The 23,545-nt window shown below is 43.4% G+C and overlaps 1 protein-coding gene across 10 annotated transcripts in view; it reads left to right on the forward strand.

Annotated features, from left to right (window-relative positions):
• Positions 1 to 23,545, forward strand: part of LIFR (LIF receptor subunit alpha) — a 91,681-nt gene that overhangs the window by 12,434 nt on the left and 55,702 nt on the right. The window contains exon 1 of one of the 10 annotated variants that reach the window (XM_083402718.1): positions 5,170 to 5,188. The exons of 7 other annotated variants lie outside the window; for them this stretch is intronic. The gene's annotated coding sequence lies outside the window, so the exon portion shown is untranslated. Of the gene's footprint in view, positions 1 to 5,169; positions 5,189 to 6,535; positions 6,966 to 23,545 lie in introns of those variants that run through there. 2 more of the 10 variants (XM_083402713.1, XM_083402716.1) reach the window with 2 other exon arrangements.

A 23,545-nucleotide genomic window follows, 5' to 3' on the forward strand; every position in this document is an offset into this window, starting at 1 on the left:
CTGTTGAAATGGATAGAATGTTAGGTATGGATTGGATTCAGTTTTTTTCTGTGCTTTGAGCCTCTTTGGATGACCTTGGGTCCCGGTGCCAGAGGGGACCCTCAGTTACTGCAGGAAAAGAAAACCTATTGACGAAATAGAAATCTGTATTTTCATCCTTGGCAATGTAAGCAACCAAATAGGGTCAGAAGCCTGATATTGTTACCTTGCAACAGCAGAAATGAACTTTGGAAATTAAATTCCTCTTGTACTAGAGAAAAGAGGAAAAGGAATAAAGCTTTGTGTGTGTCTCAATTCCGTACTGAACATTCCCTCCCATATGAAATTGTGCAGATAATTCACAATTGACATGGGGAGTTGGACCAGATAACCCCCCCCAACCTCCGTTGTCCCTTCCAAATGTACAATTCTATGACTTTCTTGGGGAGATGCAACATTCTAGTTGTCTAGGGCAGTTGCAAGGGTCTTAATTGTGACCATCTTCCTCAACTTGCCATGTTGCCACATTCCCTTTCTGGTTCAGTTGCCTCTGTGTCTGGAGAGAAACACTGTTTGGGTTGGGCTGACGTGGATTTAGCAATGAGACTGTTTATAAAAATGTACGATGATGGAATCAAAGTTTAGTCATTTTTCTCAGCTTCTTAAACGTGTAACTGAAAACTCCAGTGCACTGGTAAAAGCAATGGATGCAACAGAAATGTTGGCGTTTGGGGAGAATATTTTTCCAAGAGCATATGCAGATTGAACGTTTTCTCCTTCGAATTTATGAAGTTCTTCGGCACCTTTGTCTGTCATGATGCTTTCCTCCAGACATTTTTAATACCATACGTCTGCACATTAGGCAGACCTCTGTGAACCAAAGTCAATGATACTTCTCAGCAGAGACTGCTGCAGTAGAAATGTTAATGACATGCAGCACATATAATGGTTGCAGCAGAAGCCAAGTCTGTTTTTTAACCATGTGTATACTTGAATCTAGCAGGGACGCGGGTGGCGCTGTGGGTAAAAGCCTCAGCGCCTAGGGCTTGCTGATCGAAAGGTCAGCGGTTCGAATCCCTGCGACGGGGTCTGCTCCCATTGTTCGGTCCCAGCGCCTGCCAACCTAGCAGTTCGAAAGCACCCCCGGGTGCAAGTAGATAAATAGGGACCGCTTACTAGCGGGAAGGTAAACGGCGTTTCCGTGTGCGGCTCTGGCTCGCCAGAGCAGCGATGTCACGCTGGCCACGTGACCCGGAAGTGTCTCCGGACAGCGCTGGCCCCCGGCCTCTTGAGTGAGATGGGTGCACAACCCTAGGGTCTGTCAAGACTGGCCCGTATGGGCAGGGGTACCTACCTATACTTGAATCTGAGGAACAGAGGACTTTGCTTTAGGCAGATTTTTGGTCCATCTAGCTCAGTTCATGTCTACACTGATTGGGGTCTTGGGCAAGTCTTCCTAGCCCTTCCTGGTTAGAATCTTCTGCATGCAAAATGTACGTTCAGTCACTTCACTACTATGGCCATTTTCTAATCTTCTGGTATAAATCTTAAAGAAGTATATTCAGTGAACTGGGTGGCAGCCAGCCCCACTATTTCATGTGGTTTTATGGGAATTAATGAGGGAGTGCAAATATCACTTTGTTTTCTTGTCGATTTCAGTGAAAGATTTGGCCATTCTTCTGCTGCAGCTAACTCTGGTGTGTTCAGTCCAATCAGGTTCACCCCTGAACATCAGACTTCCTAAATCTCAGATGGATTGGACCAGAGGTCACAATTTTATAGGCCACAAATGCAGCCTAACAGCTGTCTAAACCAGGGGTTGTCAACATGGTGGCCTTAATTATGTAAATAAATCAAATTTTGTTTATTTAAAAGCATTTATATAAACCACTCAACAGTATACTGTATTTAAAAACACACACACAATGTAGTTAAAAATGCAGCCCAAAACCAATGAGACAGCAATGTTAAAAGAATATAGAATAAGAATTTGGGGGGTTCTGCTACACAAAACAGGGTCTTGAATGATCTTATGGGTCAGAAAACGCCTGCGCAAAATGTGTGAAGCACTGGAGAGCCAGTGTGGTGTAGTGGTTAAGAGCAGTAGTCTTGTAATCTGGGGAACCAGGTTCGCGTCTCCGCTCCTCCACATGCAGCTGCTGGGTGACCTTGGGCCAGTCACACTTCTTTGAAGTCTCTTAGCCCCACTCACCTCATAGAGTGTTTGTTGTGGGGGAAGAAGGAAAAGGAGAATGTTAGCCGCCTTGAGACTCCTTAAAGGGAGTGAAAGGCGGGATATCAAATCCAAACTCCTCTTCTTCTTCTTCTTCTTCTTCTTCTGGCTTCCTTTCTGTGTATGGCAAAGTGAAGGGCAATTAATGATATAGGGCTTGAAGTGGCATTTTGTGGTGCCTAAAGTGCCCCCCCCCCCATGCTGAAATTAGACTTGAAAAAAGCCGTCTACTGTAGCCAATAGCATTAGGATGTGGTTTGTGTGCTCTGCCTACAGCAGTTTCTCTTGTTTGCAAAAGGGCCACTGGGCCCTTGAAGTTTGGTCACCCCGACCTAAACTAAAATAGAGGCGTCTGTTCTGTCAGTTTCACGTATCTCTTCTTTTCCCTCTCCACCCTTTACATGACCTTTCTGTGAACTGTACATAGCATTCTAGCCTATTCCTAAAACGCAAAACAATGCCTGCCGTGCAAAGCGGTTAAGAATGAATTTGTTTCATTTTCATTAGTTCAAATTGCCACTTGTATTGTACTGTAAAAATGAATGGTGGAATAATTTGTTTAGATTGTTTTTTAAAAAAACTTACGAGAATTGCACAAATTACTATTTGTCCAACTGGATTGTATGTTGCTGTTTTCTTTTGCATCAGATGAGCTACTAGACTCAATTTGTTGGTCTTTATTGTTTTTGTTTAGAAATGTACAAAGCTCTCTTTTCTGTTTATACTGATTCTCAAAGGGCAAAATGATCGGAAACTAATGTAAAATGTAACCCTCCAAGAAAATTAAGATTTTAAAGGAAACAATGTGATCTAAAAGCAAACATTTGCAGGGAAATTCCAAAAACCAGAGAAACACTCCAGCGTTTAGGAAAGGCCAAATGTCTGCTTGAATAGGAAAGGCTTAACTGCTTGTCTAAACAAATCAAACTCTTGAAGCAGGCAAATATCTGATGGAAGGAATTGAAGCCGGGCTGATAATGAGAGACAGAGCTGGACCAGAAATATCAGCCTATTTAGAAATTAGCAGGAGGACAGGTGAAAAGAGCACCCCAAAGACTGAGGGGTGCAGGAGAATGTTAGGAGAATTTCAGGAGTTTTTAGAGAAAATAGGAGGGGGCAATGCTTTTAAAGTTTGTTGTTGTTGTTTAGTCGTTTAGTCGTGTCCGACTCTTCGTGACCCCATGGACCAGAGCACGCCAGGCACTTCTGTCTTCCACTGCCTCCCGCAGTTTGGTCAAACTCATGCTGGTAGCTTCGAGAACACTGTCCAACCATCTCGTCCTCTGTCGTCCCCTTCTCCTTGTGCCCTCCATCTTTCCGAACATCAGGGTCTTTTCCAGGGAGTCTTCTCTTCTCATGAGGTGGCCAAAGTATTGGAGCCTCAGCTTCACGATCTGTCCTTCCAGTGAGCACTCAGGGCTGATTTCCTTAAGAATGGATGCATTTGATCTTCTTACAGTCCATGGGACTCTCAAGAGTCTCCTCCAGCACCATAATTCAAAAGCATCAATTCTTTGGCGATCAGCCTTCTTGATGGTCCAGCTCTCACTTCCATACATCACTGCCAGGAAAACCATGGCTTTAACTATACGGACCTTTGTTGGCAAGGTGATGTCTCTGCTTTTTAAGATGCTGTCTAGGTTTGCCATTGCCTTTCTCCCAAGAAGCAGGCATCTTTTAATTTCGTGACTGCTGTCACGAAAGTTTGTAAGGCTTTTTAAAGTTTACAAAGTGTGTGTGCATGAGTGCACTCACTCACTCACTCACTCACACACACACACAACTGCCTGCCCCCCCCCCATTTTTGCACATTGTCTTGAAAAAATAAAACTAAGGTAAGCCAGTCTTCAAAATTTTCTGAAATTTCTCTCTGCCTTTCCCATTTTGATTGGGGGAAAAAATGTTGCTGCAAAAACAAAGAGGGGCAATATTTTTTGGGGGTGGGGTGGGGTGGCCCTAGCATGAATTCCATAAACACATAGAAAAAATTATGATAGTTTCACAACAACTTTCGGTGATGAGAATTGGCCTCGGCATTTTTATAGCAGCTCTTGCAAGTGTTCAAAGCACTTAACTTTGTATCATTTGTAATCCTTGCAATAGCCCTGTAAGACAGGTCAGTAGTAATTTTATCTCCATACTGCAGAGAAGTGACTTGTCTAAGTCCAGATAGTGTGTTCATGAAAATTTGAGTCTGTTTCAGCTCCATATTTAGGGAGGACTTAGATAAGACAGCGGTACTCCCCCTTTCCCAAGCTGGTGGCCAATGATGAGTGAGTAGACAGCTAACCCTTCAGATGAACTACAACTCCCATCTGCCTCAGCCAGCACAGCCATCAACATCTGGCTGGCCATAAGTTCCTCATTCTGTGCTATTTGAAAGTGTTCTTTTTCTTTTCTTATCTGACAGTTCTGGAGGTAGTAGGAATCTGGCAAGGTTGAGGACCTATTCTTGGAAGTTGCTAATCTGTGCACAGTGTAAGGCCATAAAGATAAAGTGGCTCAGAGTGAACCCAGCCATCAAATATGTTCTTTGAACATCTGCTTATCCTGCAATTGCTTTTTGTAATGAATGAGGTCCAGTAACAAAAACGCAGCACCCACCCACAATTTCTGTCCTTTTCAGAGAACCTTTGAGTTCCTATTGGTGCTCCATGCTGAGTGCATGTTATGCTCAAAGCATCTCCTCCTTCCTCATTGGGGATGTCTCTCCCCCTACACACACACACATCAAGAGGAAGCTGGCGCCATTTGCACCTCTTGTCCCACCTGATTGGGCTGTTGGCGAATGCTAGTGGTCAGAGATTCCAAGTAGAGCTGGCTTCGCCTGATTGGTGGATCTCCTTCACACACGGTCATTTCCCCGACCCTCTGAGATAAAAGGATTAAGCTTTCAATGTTCTTGATATCTTCCATCAATGCTTCGTAGAACTTGCCTAGAGTGACTCATGCTGCTTTGTTGGCTGAAGAGGTTTTGTAAGTTACTAGGTCTTCCTTAGACATGCTTTCTTTCTCTTAAAGCAGCTTGCTGTTTTCTTCCTCTCTCATACTGATCTAAATAAGAATTTTTTGTTTTAATTCTTTTTTTAAAAAAAGAACGCTGGAGGTGGGATCTGGTGGGGTCTTGCATTGCCTAACCAGTCGGTCTATGCTCTGGACCAGGTTTCCTCAAACTCGGCCCTCCAGATGTTTTGAGACTACAGTTCCCATCATCCCTGACCACTGGTCCTACTAGCTAGGGATCATGGGAGTTGTAGACCAAAACATCTGGAGGGCTGAGTCTGAGGAAGCCTGCTCTGGACCACGAGTGGGGAACCTGAATGCTGCTGAACTCCAGCTGCCATCGTTCCTGACCCAGAGGGTTTGGGAGCCCCAACAACATCAGAGTGGGGGCACAGGTTCCCCGTTCCTTCTCCAAACTTTGAAGGCAAAAAACTGAGAATGAGTTATTGTACTCTGCCTGCTGGTAAGAGTCCAGAAAAGCATTTCTCCCTCAGTTTGCAATGATACCGCAGGCCGGACAAAGGCGACTAGTTAATGATTCCAAAATGTGTGAGATGGTAAATAACACAGGACTAGGGTATGTGTGTTGCCCTTTCATTTTCCCTGCTGCCGAGAGGATGTTGTAGGACTGCAACAACCATGTCCTCTTAATTTCAAGAGAATTCCAGTGCAATCATAGTCATGTCTACTCAGAAATAAGTCCCAGCAAGGTGAGTTAAGTCTCCCCACCCCACCCCAAAAAGGCAGTTCAGGAGCAGCCATGTTTATTTGCTTCATGGCTATCCATACATTGGACACTTTATAGCACAGAGCTTCAGCTTTCTTATGTTTTCACAGCCAGGAGTGCTGTTTTTGACAGTGTACACATGGGCTCATCAACCTCGGTGATCCTACTTAAAGATGGAGTTGAAAGATCACTGGTGTTGGTTACTGAAGAGCAGAAAATAGGGAAATGCTCATTGCTGGTTTGGAGAGAACCATTTGTTTTAGAGGAGGTGCCCAATCTTATAGGCAGTGGTCGTTAAAATGAGCTGCATTCTATGCAGGAAACTCAGAAGAATTATTTTTAAAGTTGGTATAAAGCCAAAAATGATTTGTGCATACCATATATATTTATATATAATACAGTAGATAGATTTTAAGAATGGTCATGGTAATTATGGTGAAATGAAGCTTAGCCACCCTTCTGAGGTCTGCAAGCAGCTCTTAAGCTACGGAAAATACGGAGTAGCATGTAATGAGCACTGTAGTATTTTGAGAGCCTGGGAATATTTTCTCTTGGCCTCCAGTGCTTTGTTATTTTTGCTGCCTAGATTTTTGGGTACATGGAGTACAAGGTTGCTGTAGCAATGTGGCTCTGCCGATTATGAAAGCAGCGCTCTTCCCATGAAGGACGGCGTTTTTCTTCTTCTTCTGTAGCAAAGCTTTCAATCCGGCCGACGCTCAAAAGGCAACCGAGCCAACGATGTTAATCTTACTGAACCGTGCAGTGTGTTTTGTAAAGCGTCTGTCTTAATAGACATAGCGCTCTCATTTTTTCATCCCTGCATATCTGGCTTGGAATAAGGCACACAAACGGTCAGTTGAAGGTGCCGGTTCATGTAACTGGACTTTGTGTACCTTGGTGATAGGTACTGAATTTGTACCTAATGCTGGTGAATATATTCAGATCTGTGCAGCTTCCTTGGGTCCTTTTTATGCATTTTACCTGGAATTCAGCTGCTGTGAGTTCAATGTGACTTTCTTCTAGGTAAGTACACATAGAACGGCCCCTTGTATGTTTTCTTGTTTGTGTATTCAGCCTTGATGTCCTGAAAGTTTTGTATGTGTTAGTATTACATGGTATCGATCGCCTACAGATTCAAACTTGTGAGATACATTTGGGACTGTATCCACTGTTGCATCTTGGTTTCTTTCTTTCTTTCTATGGTAAAGATTTTAATCAAGCCTTAGACTGTTGTATCCTCCCAGGATGTCAACTTTGAATAATAAGTAACAAGGTAATGGATTTGTCAGAGCCCACAAAAAAGGCCAGAAAGGTAAGCAAACTTTGAAAAGCTTACTCGCTTTTATGTTAGCATTAACAACATGATAAAATTTGACTGTTACTTTTGAAACTTTTCTGATGGGCCAACAGGCTAATGGTAGTTCTTAACTCTTTTTTTCCTGACTCGTGCAAAGATTGCAAAGGAACGCTTTGGGTATTGAATGACTCTGTCTTGCAAAAGTTATTTAGAAGCAGTGAGATGGATGAGGAGCTCTGTATACTATTGATGCATTTCTTAATGCCGTGCCTTATTATTTACAAACATTAGGCCTTTTTCAGATTTGCCATCACCGTGAGCAGTCTTCTTAAATAAAAAATAAACTATTAGGGTGGTCAGAGGGTGCATCATGTGGCTTCTGAATCCTAGCTTATTTCAAAGCTGTTAACCATGGTTTTCTGTTACATGTGAATGAAGAACTATGGCCAGTTATGGCTTCCTGGTTTTTCTATTGCCACTCATGTGAAGGCCTGCATTTGTCCACACAGTTTGTGCATTTCCCAGTTTGCTAAAATGGGATTTTGGATTATTGGACATTTCTTGCCACCAGCTCTAATATTGTGATTACACCAACAGCCTCCACAATGCACTATATATGTATTCTGAGAAAAACAGTTGGTGTAGACACCCCCTTAGGATAGATTTCAGAGGAAAAACCTCTTAAATAAATGGCGGAATGCTCTAAAATAGTCAAATATTTTCATAAATGGAATAATTATTAGGGAACCTCAGTCTTATGAGGTTTCATTAGAAGGACTGTTCCTTTTTACTACTGTTGCCCTTTTATCTCCATATTTGTTGTATTGTATCATTCACCACATCTTGAAATATGGCCACTGGCATCAGGTTTATAGTCAACTGGACAGTAATGTTCTTAATCCTATTTTGAGGTAGAATTTTAACAGTTCAGACTTGCATCAGTTTTAAACATTTTCCTGAGTAGTTAGATTTGAACAGTTACCCTTGTTTTATTTTTAAATCACCAACGATACAAAGCTGGTATATCGCTTTTTGTTTAGTTGTTCCATATGTGAAATAATATTTCACACTGATTTCCTGAGCAACACTGGCTATTTCAACAGTGAAGAAAATAAATGAAGTCTTTTAGTGTATTACTGGCTAGAATAAAACTAATAGCATAGTACTGCCTTCTGAAATGTGGAGGTAATGATGAACAGCTATACCTAACTTAGTCAGTGAGCAGACTCACCGAAATCAATGGACAAATCCTGATTTATTTGGGTACAACTCAAAGTCTTAGGTTTGTCCAGACTACATTTGTTAACCTGCATTCTTTTCCAGCTGGCTGTTACATTCCTGCTTTCTTTCACCTTTTTCCTTTTTGCAAAATCACCACGTGAAATTCCGCTTCAAAGAAGAAAATAATTGCAGGGCTTCATGCTATGGAAACGAACTCTTTAATCCTGTTAGACTTGGTGTGACCCAAGGTTGAATTCACCTTGCACGGCAGCTAGTCAGCAAAGAGAAGGTTGTGCCAAAACACTTCAGGGGGTTAAAGTTTTTGAGTATCAGTTTAGTTAACATGTACCTGAGATGTCAAAATATTGCCACCTAGTGCTATTAATGGCAAAGCCTGGCAAACAGGAATCCTAGCTGATCAAGTGGTTTGTAGTTAAATCCCACCTTAGGGTCCATGTTTTTGCCATGTCACAGTCTACAGATCTTCTCATCAATGAGGAAACTTATATAGCAACACTTGCTGGCCAGTGCTGCTTCTGTGGACTCATTGCCCCCTGATTTGGTACAAATATACCACACTACCTGCAGGCTCAAGCTCTGGAAAATGCAAGCTGTTGTGTAACTTATCCCTGGTTTTCTTCAGTAAGTTACAGGTGGATCGCTTAAGATTGTTCAACACACATACAAACTATTTTTCTTAAAAAGAAAAAAAAAGGTAGGCTAGCCTTCCCATCTGATGCATGGAGGAGCGGGACAGAATGGGTGGATATTTATTTATTTATTTATTGCATTTGTATCCTGCATTTTGATGGTGACAGCAGCCATGAAATTAAAAGACGCCTGCTTCTTGGGAGAAAAGCAATGACAAACCTAGACAGCATCTTAAAAAGCAGAGACATCGCCTTGCCAACAAAGGTCCGTATAGTAAAAGCTATGGTTTTCCCAGTAGTGGTGTATGGAAGTGAGAGCTGGACCATAAAGAAGGCTGATCGCCAAAGAATTGATGCTTTTGAATTATGGTGCTGGAGGAGACTCTTGAGAGTCCCATGGACTGCAAGAAGATCAAACCTATCCACTCTGAAGGAAATCAGCCCTGAGTGCTTACTGGAAGGACAGATCGTGAAGCTGAGGCTCCAATACTTTGGCCACCTCATGAGAAGAGAAGACTCCCTGGAAAAGACCCTGATGCTGGGAAAGATGGAGGGCACAAGGAAAAGGGGACGACAGAGGAGGAGATGGTTGGATAGTGTTCTCGAAGCTACCAGCATGAGTCTGACCAAACTCCGGGAGGCAGTGGAAGACAGAAGTGCCTGGTGTGCTCTGGTCCATGGGGTCACGAAGAGTCGGACACGACTAAACAACAACAACAACATCCTGCATTTTTGTCCAAGGGCTCAAGGTAGCACACATGGTTCTCTCCCCACCCCCCACCCCTTTCCATTTAATCCACACAACAGCTCAGTGTGAGGTAGGTTAGTTGAATTATCATTGGATTTGCTAGAATGCCTATTTTGGGGGAAGGGCCATAGTGCAGTGGTAGAAGCTCTGCCTTGCATGCAGGCAGTCCCAGGTTCGAAACCCTGGTGTCTGCAGGTACAGCTGAAGAAATTTCTGTCTGAAACTCTGGAGGGCTGCTGCCTGTCAGTGCAATAGACAATACTGAGCTAGATCAACCCATGGATCGGAGGCGGTCTTAAGGCAGCTTCCTCTGTCATTCAAATTGTGATGCTGGGAAATGAGCCCGTTGGGACTTCTCTTTGAAGTTATTGGCATCTGTCTGTCTCAAGAGACAATGGAGTGCACCCACTTCCATTGGCGAAGTCAAACCACTGTATTAGCATCACCAAAGTGACCTCCTTGGGGCACAAGCCTGGGCACGGATGTGGTTCAAAGGAAAGCACAGCCGTAAACCAGAAGTTCTTAAACTTTGAAAAGCAGCCTATGGAGGCGATGAGTAAGCTACATAATGCCTTGCTTGATGTTCTAGTTTGTGTGTGTGCAAGAGCATCCATTCTGATGCTCAGCCTGTATTCTAAAGTGGTGCAGTCCCAGGAAAGAGGTTCTACAGAGGTAAAGGTAAAGGCGACTATGGGGTTGCAGCGCTCATCTTGCTTTCAGGCTGAGGGAGCTGGCATTTGTCCAGAGCCAGCGTTCCGGGTCATGTGGCCAGCATGACTACTGTGGCCTAAACCACTGAACCTCTTGGGCTTGCTGATTGGAAGGTTGGCGGTTCGAATCTCCGCAATGCCGGAGTGAGCTCCCTTTGTCCCAGCTCCTGCCAACCTAGCAGTTCAAAAGCACACCAGTGCAAGTAGATAAATAGGTGTCACTGCAGCAGGAAGGTAAATGGTGTTTCTGAAGCGGTTTAGTCATGCTGGTCACATGACCCGGAAAGCTGTCTGTGGACAAATGCTGTCTCTCTCAGCCTTAAAGTGAGAGGAGTGCCGTAACCCCATAGTTGCCTTTGACTGGACTTAACCATCCAGGGGTCATTTACTTTTTACCTGGTTCTACAGAACACATAGCTGAGCCCTTAACACCAAGTAACCACTATTCAGCTGCAGATTCTGCACCAGTAGGGGTAACTGGGTAAGCCAGTGGAAAAGAGCACAAATGTGCACTTCCAGAACAACAGTCATACAGGAACGTGTGGCAGATGAGATTCTTAGCTTAAGCAGATGTAGTATAGGGTCAATTTGATGGGCACTTGCTGACTTTAATACCAATTTGGAATCTGTCTACTTTAAAAAAATATGCTGGTCCCTTTCTTCTAAGGCATCTTGGTATGGTCAGTGTACCGTACAGATAACTCCCAACTTGTGCATGCGTTAAATTCTAAGTAATTTATTGTGTACGGGGCATTGTGGTCATGGAATATCCTTCTAGCTGAAAGTGGTTTTTAGAGTTTTATTAGTAGAAACGAGAGCCATTTACAGTAATTTAAATTGATTTCTTGATATTCTACGATTCCTGAAAGCATAGGTCTATGCTTTCTGGTAAATCGCTGCTGGCTTAATATATTGTTGGATTTTTTTTTTTTTCAGTTTCTTTCCAGAGCTTGAAAGTTATGCTTACCTGCTGTCATGTTTTGAAGGAGTGGAGTTTAAGTTAGACAAAATCAATCATGTTTCTTTACCACCATGCTTTTATGGCTATTGATTTATGTTAGTAACAGAGGAACAGAGGGAGAGCCCTACTGGATCCCACCATGGTCAACCAGATGCCATAGGAAGCAATAAACAGGGCAATAGCACTCTTTTGTCCGTGATCCCCAGTAAACTGGTATTCAGAAGTATAGTGCCTCTTGGAGCCACCGTGCCTCATTCTCCTTAAATTTGTCACACTCCCCTTTTTAAAGCTGTCTTAAAAATGGTGACTGTATCTTGTGGCAGTGAATGCCATAGTTTAACATGGTTTATTAAATGTACATGTCACTTCACAGTAAAAAAGAAAGTCCTGAAACAATTTACAATGCAAGGAAAAAAACCAAAACCCCACAATAATATTTCATAAAACATAATAAAAACAGATTTAGCAGTACAATGTATCATTAGTAAAGGTAAAGGGACCCCTGACCATTAGGTCCAGTCGTGACCGACTCTGGGGTTGCAGCGCTCATCTCGCTTTATTGGCCGAGGGAGCCGGCGTACAGCTTCCGGGTCATGTGGCCAGCATGACTAAGAGCAGCGCACAGAAACGCTGTTTACCTTCCCGCCGAAGCGGTACCTATTTATCTACTTGCACTTTGACACGCTTTCGAACTGCTAGGTTGGCAGGAGCAGGGACCGAGCAACGGGAGCTCACCCCATCACGGGGATTTGAACCGCCGACCTTCTGATCGGCAAGCCCTAGGCTCTGTGGTTTAACCCACAGTGCCACCCAGGTCCTATTACAATGTATCATTAGTGCTGCCCAAATGTCCAGAAAAACAAAAACGCCTTTGCTTGGCTCTGAAATGATGACAAGACATGGGCCTCTTTGGGTAGAGCATTCCATAAATTAGGAGCTACTACAGAGAAAGCCCATTCTGTGGGATAGCTCAGTAGATCATGAGACTCTTAATCTCAGGGTTGTGGGTTCGAGCCCCACCTTGGGCAACCCCCCCCCCTGCATTGTAGGGGGTAGCACAAGATGATTCATGTGGTCCCTTCCAACTCTCCATTTCTCTGATTCTCATCACCACCCTTTGGATATGCCTTGGAGGTGGCATGCAGAGACAGGTCTTGTATCATTGAAGAACTTCTTTTTGTCTCTTCTGAATCTCCCAACATTCAGCTTCACTGGTTCTCCATTATACAGGGAGAAAATCTCTTTCACATCCTCCATACAACACACAATTTATACACCTTTGCCACACCCTTTTTTCTAAAGTAGGCAGAAAGGTAAAGTGTGAGTTCTAGGAAAAGGAGAGGTTCCTGGATGAGGCAGAGCTGGAATACTTTCTTCCCAGAAGCATGACGGCATTCTGAAAGCAGGTGTCCCTTGTTCTCCCTATAGAGGCTCACCTGGTACCCGTGATCATGTTTCAGTGCCAGGTTTTTAACTTCATTTTAACCTTAGTTTCAACACTTAAAATTTCATCTTCTCCTTAAACTGATGGTGCTAGGGAAACGGATGTAGCTTGGTGGTTGAGCATTGCACATTCAATCTTTGGCATCTCCAGGTAGGGTTGTCTGGAACCCTGTCTAGAACTCTGGAGCTTCTGTTAAGAAGGACCAAAGACTTGGCTCAGTATAAAGCACTTTCTCATTATTGTTCCTAATTTCCTCTTCTTTTTAGTTTTATAAGGTTGTGCCAGAACTGAAGTGGAGCCAGCTTAGCTTTCTTACAGACTGTTTGTTGAATGCTTTGATTGTTCTATCGCTTACTATCTATACATCATTCCCCAAGGCTTCCGCCTGAAGTGGATGACATGAAATATAATGCATTGTTATGATAGTACTGAGCTGCTAAACCTGGAAGCTGGGGAAAAGCAGGGAGTGTTCTGGAATTTCTGGCTGCAGTAGCTCCTCCCTCTCATGACTCCATTTCTGGTTGGTTTCAGGAGCCAAGCTGAGATACCCTGTCCTACTTCTCTTCCAAAGCTTGAGAGTTGGGTTAATGTCCCAGAAACACACCCTTACTTTAATTTCAGGCCTCAGGAGTCTGAGGCCCTCCAGAAATGTGTGTGTGTGTACGTGTTTTTGCATACATGCTTTATTGAAAGATTAAAAAGTACATAATTGCAAGTGCACAGAGAAAGGAAGAAAATAAATAATACCTATGTAAAAAAACAAAACAGAACAACAGCAAAAAATATGCACTACAAAATAAAAAAGAGAATAAATTACTGATAGGAGATTGAATGTTCCCCACTCTGATATATCTATGTATTGTACACAATGCACAATAATTCTAAATATTTGTCTGCGAAAGAGGCAGTGGCTGGGAAGCCCAGGGAGTAGAGTAAATTCAGAAGGAGACTAGAGATCAAGAGAAGTTTGAGGAAGTGCTGAACTGGGCTTAAGCACCTCATTGTTGATTGATTTATGGAAGTATTCTCTTATTAAGGTTTATTGTTTTGTATTATTCTACGCTTTCTCTTTCCCCCATCTGCTTCACCTAGCAGTAATAAAAATTGTGAACTTCCACTTCTTGCCTGAAATTGAATAATACCTCCTTTTTAGTTTTCAAAATCTTCTCATTTCACTATTCATTTATTAATTTCAGAGGAAGAGAAGTGGCCTATTTAGTTCTTACCTGACACACCTCTAACAGCCAGCCTTCAAACTATTTTTGTGGGCACACATCATTTTATGCTAGGATGGCTTTTTATCCACGCAGGTGATTGGAAGCAACTAATGGAAAGGACTCGTCTTGCTGTAGATGTAAGTCCTAGTTCACTTGCAACCCTGTACAATTTTTCTCTTACTCTTCATCTCCCTTCCCTGTTGATGTTCTTGACAAAATTCAAGACTTTTCGCTGGTGGAATGATCCAATTCAGTTTGCTGGTGTCTTGCTCTTTTTGTATTTTGGTTTTATTTTATTGCATTCTCCTACATCTCTTAAAGTTTGTAATTTTTGTATATTTGATTAATCTTGTGAGTTAGTTTGTAATTGTTGTATCTTTGATTAAATATTTTGAGCTGCCTTGAGCTGCTTCCACACTGAGGCAGAAAAGTTGGGATAAAAATGTTTTAAATAAACAAAACAACCAGGAAAGTCCCATCATTCAAAAGGATGATGAAAAAGACAGTGGATACACGTGAGATTCTTATCAAGCTGATCTTGACATGTTTTGAACATATATGCACCTCGTTGGAGCAGATCACTTTGTAGTTACTTTATGAGAACAATATTTTGGTCAAATCTGAATCTCCTCTAGTTTACTGCAGCGTAGATGGAACACGTTCAACAGTTTTGCAGTTGTAAAAAGATGTAGTATTTATTGACTGTAAAACATACTCTCTCCAGGCTTGGCTAGGATCTATTTAGGTTAGCCAAGCTTGGGAAAAGCCATTTCTTTTATAATCTGCATGTTTGAATAGAATACACTCTTTATTTCTCTCTTCTTCTTCTTTTCCTTTCCCTTAATTTTTGGAAAACTGTTGAAGAAGTTAATCTAAATTGGAGTAAGTGGGAGAAGAGTGACTGGAATGACAATATTGTTTTCATAAGTTCTAACTCTGCTTAGCATTATTGAAAGCTCATCAGCACTTGGCTGGGAGACGCACAGGGATTTTGATTGTGAGCTGCTCAATCCTGCTTTCCCGGAAAACTCAGAAGTATAATAAATGGTTGAAGCACATTGTGGAAATATGGAAATAACCATAGTTCTGAGGTATAGCCTGCTGCAACAAAACAGCTTGGGTTTTAACATTATACTAAACCTGTAGAGAAATTTAGATTTGAGAATGAGCCTTGGAGAGCAGGCACACTGCCCTCCCATTTTTTCCTTTGACAAATCTGTAAGGTCCTTTAAGAAACCATTTCCCCCCAAAATGCTCAGAGCGAATGGATATGGCTCTTACCATTTCTACACATTCCAGCTATGTAGAGTTCAGAGGTTTGTATGTATGCAAACACGCTTCTCCAGGCAAGCAAGAGGCATGATTGCAGTTCAAAGACACATTCCATCCAGCAGAAGCACTCAAGGAATTGGTGGGCTGAGGAAGGGCGGTGTGACCTGGGAAGAGTCCCAACTTTTGAGGGCCAATAGAGACATCTGCAGGGCCACATTCCACCCCCGGTGCTCCCTGCCAGTGGGAGGTTTGCTATCTCTGCCATCTGGGCTTGTTTCATCTTTGCCTTTTCAACTTGGAAATAAATCTCTCAGTTGAGGCTGCCATTACTTTTATGTGCTTATTAATGGACCTATTCTAGAGTATTTTTGTGCATTCTCGAAATCAGTCTTGGGACACCTCTGGCATACTGTGCGGTTTGTAATCTTTAAAGGTAAAGGGACCCCTGACCATTAGGTCCAGTCATGGCCGACTCTGGGGTTGCGGCGCTCATCTCGCTTTATTGGCCGAGGGAGCCGGCATACAGCTTCCAGGTCATGTGGCCAGCATGACTAAACCACTTCTGGCAAACCAGAGCAGTGACGGAAATGCCGTTTGCCTTCCTGCCAAAGTGGTAGCTATTTATCTACTTGCACTTTGACATGCTTTTGGTTGGCAGGAGCAGGGACTGAACAATGGGAGCTCACCCCGTCACGGGGATTCGAACCGCCGGCCTTCTGATCGGCAAGTCCTAGGCTCTGTGGTTTAACCCACAGTGCCACCCGCGTCCCACTTGTAATCTTTAGAGGAGAGAAATTGCCTGGCATGCCCTGTCCATTGAGGAGTCTGGGGAAAGAAGACCACAGGGGTGTGCTATGTGTCCTCAGGCTACTCACAAAAGGCTCCCAGGTTGCCAAATCCTTGAATTCCTTTCATTTGCCTGACCCATTTGGTTTTAAAGATAAAACAAGAAGAGCCCACTATTGCCCTGCTATCATGGGTGCCTTATTGATGTAAGCCAGGTGCTAGGTTTAGGGCCATCTGCTCTCATTCCCCTGCCCCCTCCACAACTGGTCTTAGCAACTGTGTGTTTGCATGTCAATCACCCTTCCCTGGGGACCTGAGGCAGATTGTCTTATCATGGCTATAATTAGCTGTTATCGATCCTCTGTCAGAGACAAGCCCGGTGACAGATTAGTTTATCTTAACTCACAGGAAACACGGGGAAGGAAAGGGGGGAAATCAGGAAAGCGAGAAAATGCTGGGTAAAATATTAAACGGTCTTGCTTAACTCAGGCTGCTTTATTGTCCTGGCTAGGTTTTGGAGTTTGTGTCATAAGCGAATTGCTTTGGCCAAGTCTGCTTCGGTGGCCTCAAGCTGTGTGAATGCCAGTTCATTCCAAAAACGTGCCCTTGGATTCTTTTACTGCATGGTTGGTAATAAATGGTTGTTGTTGTTGTGACGACAGGTAAGTGGTATGCCAGTTGACTTATGTCTGGCTTGTAGTATGGTAACAGAACAAGCCAAATTCACACACTTTTTTCATGGGGCCTGATAGCTTACCCTGATAAATAAGTTCTGGAATATTAGCTTGTCCTGTTAAATAAGTTATGGGCTACCAATCTTATCTCTCTCTTTATCCTTCCTCCAAGCAGCTGACAGCATGGTCTTGCTCTTTCAGCACCACTGCAAAGTGTATTGTTGGGGGTGATATGGGAGAGTATTCTGGTTCAGATCATCATATCTCTGCCTTTTTGGTCCTCCCAGAAAGTCTGAAACAAACCATGGTTTCCTGGCTCGAGAAACTATGATTAGCATCTCTCTGGTTTGATTGCTTGAGACTTTGGGGGGGGGGGTGCAAAAAGGCTCACACATATATCTTGGCTTATGGAGCAGAGAGATGATTGTCCGAATGCAGTCAATAATTGGCTCAAGGTTGCTCAGTAAGTTGCGTGACTGAACAGGGGCTTGGCCCTGCTTCTCTTTAGCCTTAAGACCAAACTAGATGATACGTGATGAACATGATCACATTGTACTTTCACTGTATTTTCATGCACACGCAAAGCTTCTTTTAAAACCTCTTTCAATGAGCCTCTTTGAGAGTCAGTACATTAGTGGACCTCTGTTGCCAGTGGAGCAATTATTTCTATTTCAGTTTTTTTAATTGACTAACTTTTATTCTGTCTCAAATGACTAAACTATGTTGCAGAAAAAAGGAGGAAAATGTAGGTGGTGAAGTAGAATTGCCTTTTCCTTTTTTTTACCCAGGGGACTTGTTTTGAAGTAGCACAATCTCTTAATTATAAAAGATAAGAGGGAAGGCATTGTCCTGACAGCTTAGAGAGCACAAAACCAAGTTTGATGTGATGGAAGTCAGGGGCTGAAAGCTGTAGGTCAGGACAGTTTGCTCTTAAGAAAACAAGTTCCTCTTCTATTTCTGTATCGTTATTGTTGCTGTCAGCCAAATTGGCAATTTGCTTTAGTTTCCCAGAAATGTGCGCTGCTTCTGGCGTGGACTTCTAATTAGGGGGAAATTTTGGAAGCTTTTTATGCTGGCAATGATAACAGGATGTGTAATATGATACTTGTATTTCTTGAGTGCCTTCCTTTTCCTGCTGAAACAATGTCTACTTGATACATATGCCTGCATGCAATTCTATAGTATCTTCTTTCATATGGGAGACTTTTCTGAAAGGGTTTGATAGCATCTCTGGTCTTAGCACCTATTTTTCCTTTTCCTATATCGGGTGCCAGCTCAGATCTTTTCAGGAATGTGAGAAATGGCAACCTTTAGTTCTGGCTTTTGCAATCACAAAATCAAACAAATCCAGCAACATTTCAAAAACAATTGCAAAACTCTTACAGGAATATGGGAGCATGGATACATTTTATCACTGAGCTGTTTCTTTTCAGAACTTGCTCAGGTTGGACAAACGTGTGTCAGCAGTCTTCATGTTGTTGGACTACAACTTCCCATCATCCCTAGCTAGCAGGACCAGTGGCCAGGGATGATGGGAGTTGTAGTCCAACAACAGCTGGGGACCCAAGTTAAAGAAACACTGCTGTAGGCAATAAAGTGGGACCTCGGGTTACATACACTTCAGGTTACATATGCTTCAGGTTACAGACTCCGCTAACCCAGAAATAGTACCTCGGGTTAAGAACTTTGCTTCAAGATGAGAACAGAAATTGTGCTCCGACGGCGCAGCAGCAGCAGGAGGCCCCATTAGCTAAAGTGGTGCTTCAGGTTAAGAACAGTTTCAGGTTAAAAACGGACCTCCTGAACGAATTAAGTACTTAACCCGAGGTACCACTGTACTGAGCTAGAAACCAGTGGTCTGACTCTGTGTCATGCTGATTGGAGAAACGGTTCCCCTGGTCATATCTGTGGTGTATCCAGGAATCGGACTGAGGCATTCCCAGCAAGCAAATCTTTATGGGCCACAACCCTTTCCCTGACCACCCCTCATTTCAGCCTCAAGTCTATCTCTTTCCAGTTCCTCCGGGGAAGGCTGCAGTAGTTGCCCTGCGATGGGTCGTGGCTTCCTGACACATATTTTTTGCAAGTAGGATCGACTTGGCAGCCCTGAGTTGAACTGCTTGGAAAAGGGAAGGAAGAGGGTGATTTTTCCAAGCATGTAATTTTAAAGATGGATGCACACCAGCTTTTTCTCCTGGGGGCCCCCTATAAATCTTCTGACTCATTCTGGCACACTTGGAGGGCAGGTTCTGATTATGGGTCAGACAGCAGGTTTGCTGAGAGGGGGAGAAATCCCTGCAGGGAGAGACGTTTATGTGCTCTCGGTCTGAGCTCTCCTCCCTTGTGAATTTGCCCTGTTCCCTCAGAAATGCTCTGCTTCCAACACAGTCTTAGATAAATATTATTGTATGCAACTCCCTAATTATCCGCCTGTGGAATGTACTGCTTTTAGTAATCCCAAACAGATAACGCGGATACAACAAAAATGTAAACCTTCTTATCCAACTCAGCACAGTTCTTTAAAAGGCTTGGCAGAAATGAGAGATGTCAGGGAAAACTCATTAACCCAGGACTGCAATATAAGTTTGAGAGGTATGTATTTCAAGCCTTGAGTTTTTCAACTTGGAATATAAACCTGAGCCAGAGAAGAATTCCTGGCTTATCCCAAGTTGAACCCCCAGCCCTCAATTCTGCCCCCCTATAACTCCACTTACTGGCCAGCCTGGAGGTGGCAAAAGAAACAATATCCCAGTGATGTGGAGAGGAAGAGTTTCCCCTGTATCCCATCTCTGGGGCCAGGATGAAAGGTGTCCAGTAGCCTTGAGGAAACATAGTTTTCCCAAGATCAGCAGCTCTTTGAGGGAAATGACATTTCTCTCTCTCTCTCTCTCTTTTTTTTAGAAAATCTTTATTAATTTTCACATAGACAAATATACATAACATATAATACAAAAGACGATACAAATGAGTGAAAACAATAAAGAAAGACATTTCTCAAGGCAACCACAGCCTTTTGTCATGCCACACTACGGCACAGTTTACCAGAAACCACAGAGGTGTGTTAGAGAGATCTCCCTTTCCCCTGTCGTTGGAGTGTTGCTGCCACTGTACAGGGGCAGTAAGTGATGCTTAGAGGGAAGAGAGGAAGGGGTTAAGTAGGCCCAGCTTTTTTGAGTATGTGACTTTGGCTTAGAAATAAGCTGAAATATTCTCTGGTATGTCTTGGCAGTAACTTTATTTGGCTTATTTCTGAGCCAGGACCAAAGTGAGGCACTAGGATGGACTGGCCACCCATTACAATCCATCATCGATCTTTCTCTCTGTATCGTGCACTGTGTGTATGTTGGTGGCCCTGGCTGCTCATTATCCCTTTCCTCTATAGTTTACACATCTGTCTCTTGCTAGCCTTCAACAGCTTTTGTGAGTCAGAGCTGAGTGGGAAACTGCTCTGTGTGTTCAGTCGGCATCTTGCTGTCATGGGCTGTTTTTGCGCAGGAACCGTTGTGATAAATGTGGTGCTGGTCAGTGTTGAGTTGACCGGTAGTATTGTCCTGATAGCAGTGCCATATGCTCATTACAGCTTACATATTTTATTTATCCGTTTTTCCAAGTCCTCTGTAAAGGTTGTAAGTGTGGGCTGAATTATGAAAAAGAGAGGCTTGGTTTTTTGGGGTGTGGGTGTGTGTAGGGATTCTTTAAAGAAAACCAAACTCCTCTGCCTTATAGCAGTGAAAATAGATAGCAGTTGTGTGGTTGTTATCCTGCCCTCCCCACAAAGCAGGACTCCTTGAGCATCTCTCTCCCATTTTCTTGCAATAACCCTCTGAGGTAGTCTCAGTTGGAGAACGATCACGCAGTGAGTTTCATAGCTATGCAGGATTTGAACCCTAAACTTGCCAGCTCTTGTTCAACTTAACTACCACATCATGCCTCCTGAGTCCGTGAGGAATAATAATAATAATAATAATAATAATATCTTTATTGTCATTGCCCCCTTCGGGGACAACGAAATTACTTAGGAAAGCTGAGGAGCCATGTCACCTGAAATCTCAGAAACTGTACTGAGTCGGGTTTCCAACAGTTTAGAGAATCGGGCCTTTTGCAGCCTGTCTCTCGACTAGACGCAAGAGCCCAGTAAATATGTAATGTTTATTGGTGGCTGAAGTATGGTTAAGGAAATGGGAGCTCCCAGTGGCCTCATGGGTTCCCATGTGCTGTCATGCAACGTTTCCCCTACTAAAGTGTTGTTGCAACGGTTGGGCACCCCCATTTTCACTAACCATGGTTGGCACTAAACTGCATGTGAAACCAAGGTTTGCAAATGGTTCTTTGAATTCCAGCTGTGGGTATCAAACAGCAGTGGTGCATATCATCCTAATGGTGATGGTTTAGCTCCCATGTGACAAGAAGAGAGAAAGAATGGGAAGAAGGATATGAGCCAAGAAAAGGAGGTAAAGACCAGGCCTTGGCTGTAGCTATGTTGACAGTATTGATAGCCTTCAACCACTTGCCTAGACAAGTGCAACAGTGAGGATGTAGGTCCCAGCCTTGCTCATCAGTCAAGCAGGTGATGTGAGAACAGTGTGGGTGATTATGGGGTGGTCCTGTCCATTTGGCCCCACTCACTTTTGATTTGGCCTTGCACCCTTCCCAGCAACATGCAACCCCCCCCCCATAGTTGTAAACTTGGACCATAGAAATTAAGCCAATCTTGGCCTGAGGGGTATAAACCATCTGTGAGTTGGAGGCGAAATTAAACAGTCGTCTTTTCCACCCACTGCCCCAAGTCCAGTAGCTGAATGGCAGATGATCTTGCTTTGCAGGAAGAAGATGTCTGAACCATTCCCTGGCATTGCCAGGTGGGACTGGGAGAGCACTCTGTCAGACCAATGGTCTGACTCATTATAAAGCACTTTCTCATGTTTTTATGACTGCTAATCGCATTGCCTCGCTTGTAATCAAGCCTGCATTTGTCACATCACTGTCAAGCTAAAAAGCAGGCTCCCTGTATCCAGCGCTAAGGTTTTGTGTAGGCAAGCACTTAAAAAAGCAAGTAAATAGCAACACAAGTTCATTATCGGTTTGCTGAATTTCTCTTTCTAACTGCTCTTGTTCAGACACGCTGTGCTGAGGCCAAATATATATTCAAAAGCATATATTCAAAGCCTACCTGCTGCACTGAGTGACAGCACGCACCTGATGAGTTATTTCACTCTTGCCTCATCTTGTCTGTGCTTCAGCAAACAGAAAAATGTCCCGCTTGAAGTATCATGTATTGTAGCTATGTACTGTTAGTACTATCTGGCTTGGCAGGAGCCATTAGCTAGGGAAAAAAATACAAACGACATGATGTAACTTTTGAAGTGCCCACGCCATCCACATTTCCAGCTTGCTCAAGCTCTGCCTTCCCAAATCAGTTCCACAGCCAAAAGGCTCAGGAAACAGATCTGGAAAACCCCATGCGACGGGCGCCTTAAAGTTTCGTCCTGGCTTCTGAAAATATTATTGGCATCTATCCATTCCTGATAACAGATCAACTGTGCTACGTGTGTGTGTGGGGGGGGGGTATGTATCCATAGTTTCCCCCAAGAAAGTAGCTGAGTCTGAAACTACTCATTCCCTCCTTTTACAGAAGGTTCTTTCCTCCTTGCTTGCACCTTCTTCCTCCATCACAGCTGCATCCCATTCTGGCTGTTTTACATTGAATTAGGAGAGGCTGTTTTTGCTACTTCCTCTGCTGAGGAGGTAGCCACATAATCACCACCCTGTGGCAACTTAGCCTTTTCCCTTCTAACTCCACATTCGCACCTTACATTTAAAGCACTACGATACCGCTTTAAACCACCATGGCTTCCCCCATGGGGGAACTCTGTCAAATGTAGCTGATCAAGAAGATTAATGGTTTCCTAACAACTCTCAACACCCTTAACAAGCTGCAACTCCCAGAATTCTTTGGGGGAACCCATTACTATTTAAGCTGCATTCTTAGTGCTTTGAATGTATTGCGTGATCTGCCTTAAGGTAAGCTAAGAGCATGTGGAAAGTCTTTTAAAATGTGGTGTGTTTGTTGACTCTGTTTTCAGGGCTGCAGCTGGCCAGTGCTTGCCGTAGCTCACAGGTGGAGTGCATGTTTTGCAAAATGTCCAAAGTCCAGGCCCCAGCTCCTCTCATTAACAGTTTTGAATTTGGGGACTGGGAAGGGCTTTTTGGTCCCAGGAACTGGAAGGTCAACCCTTGGCTGGAACAATACAGCTCTAGGCTACGTGGTCCAGTGGTTTGACTTGCTTATAGCAGCTTCATGTGTTGAAAAAAATGCAGGTGGTTCCAGTTTCTCAATGCCCAATTTCTCTAGGCAGAAGGGTGGGGGGAAATCTCTGCTTTATAGGTTGGAGAGCTGCTTCCTATTGCGAGAACTAACATTATGTAGAGGAAGCATGATATGATGGTAAACCACAGTGCCCAGAATTCCTTGAAGAAAAGAATTTGCTTCCAAAAGTGCTTTAAAGGTGTTAGGTGTACACAGCCCTAGTTCTCCATAATTTAGGGAGAATTCCAGGTCATGTCAAACATGCATCTGGCTTTGGGCATCTTGTTTTGAACAACAGGGCACTGCTATGTGTTTG

The sequence above is a fragment of the Podarcis tiliguerta genome (assembly GCF_965153285.1).
Source record: "Podarcis tiliguerta genome assembly, chromosome: 11".
Lineage (NCBI taxonomy): Eukaryota > Metazoa > Chordata > Lepidosauria > Squamata > Lacertidae > Podarcis > Podarcis tiliguerta.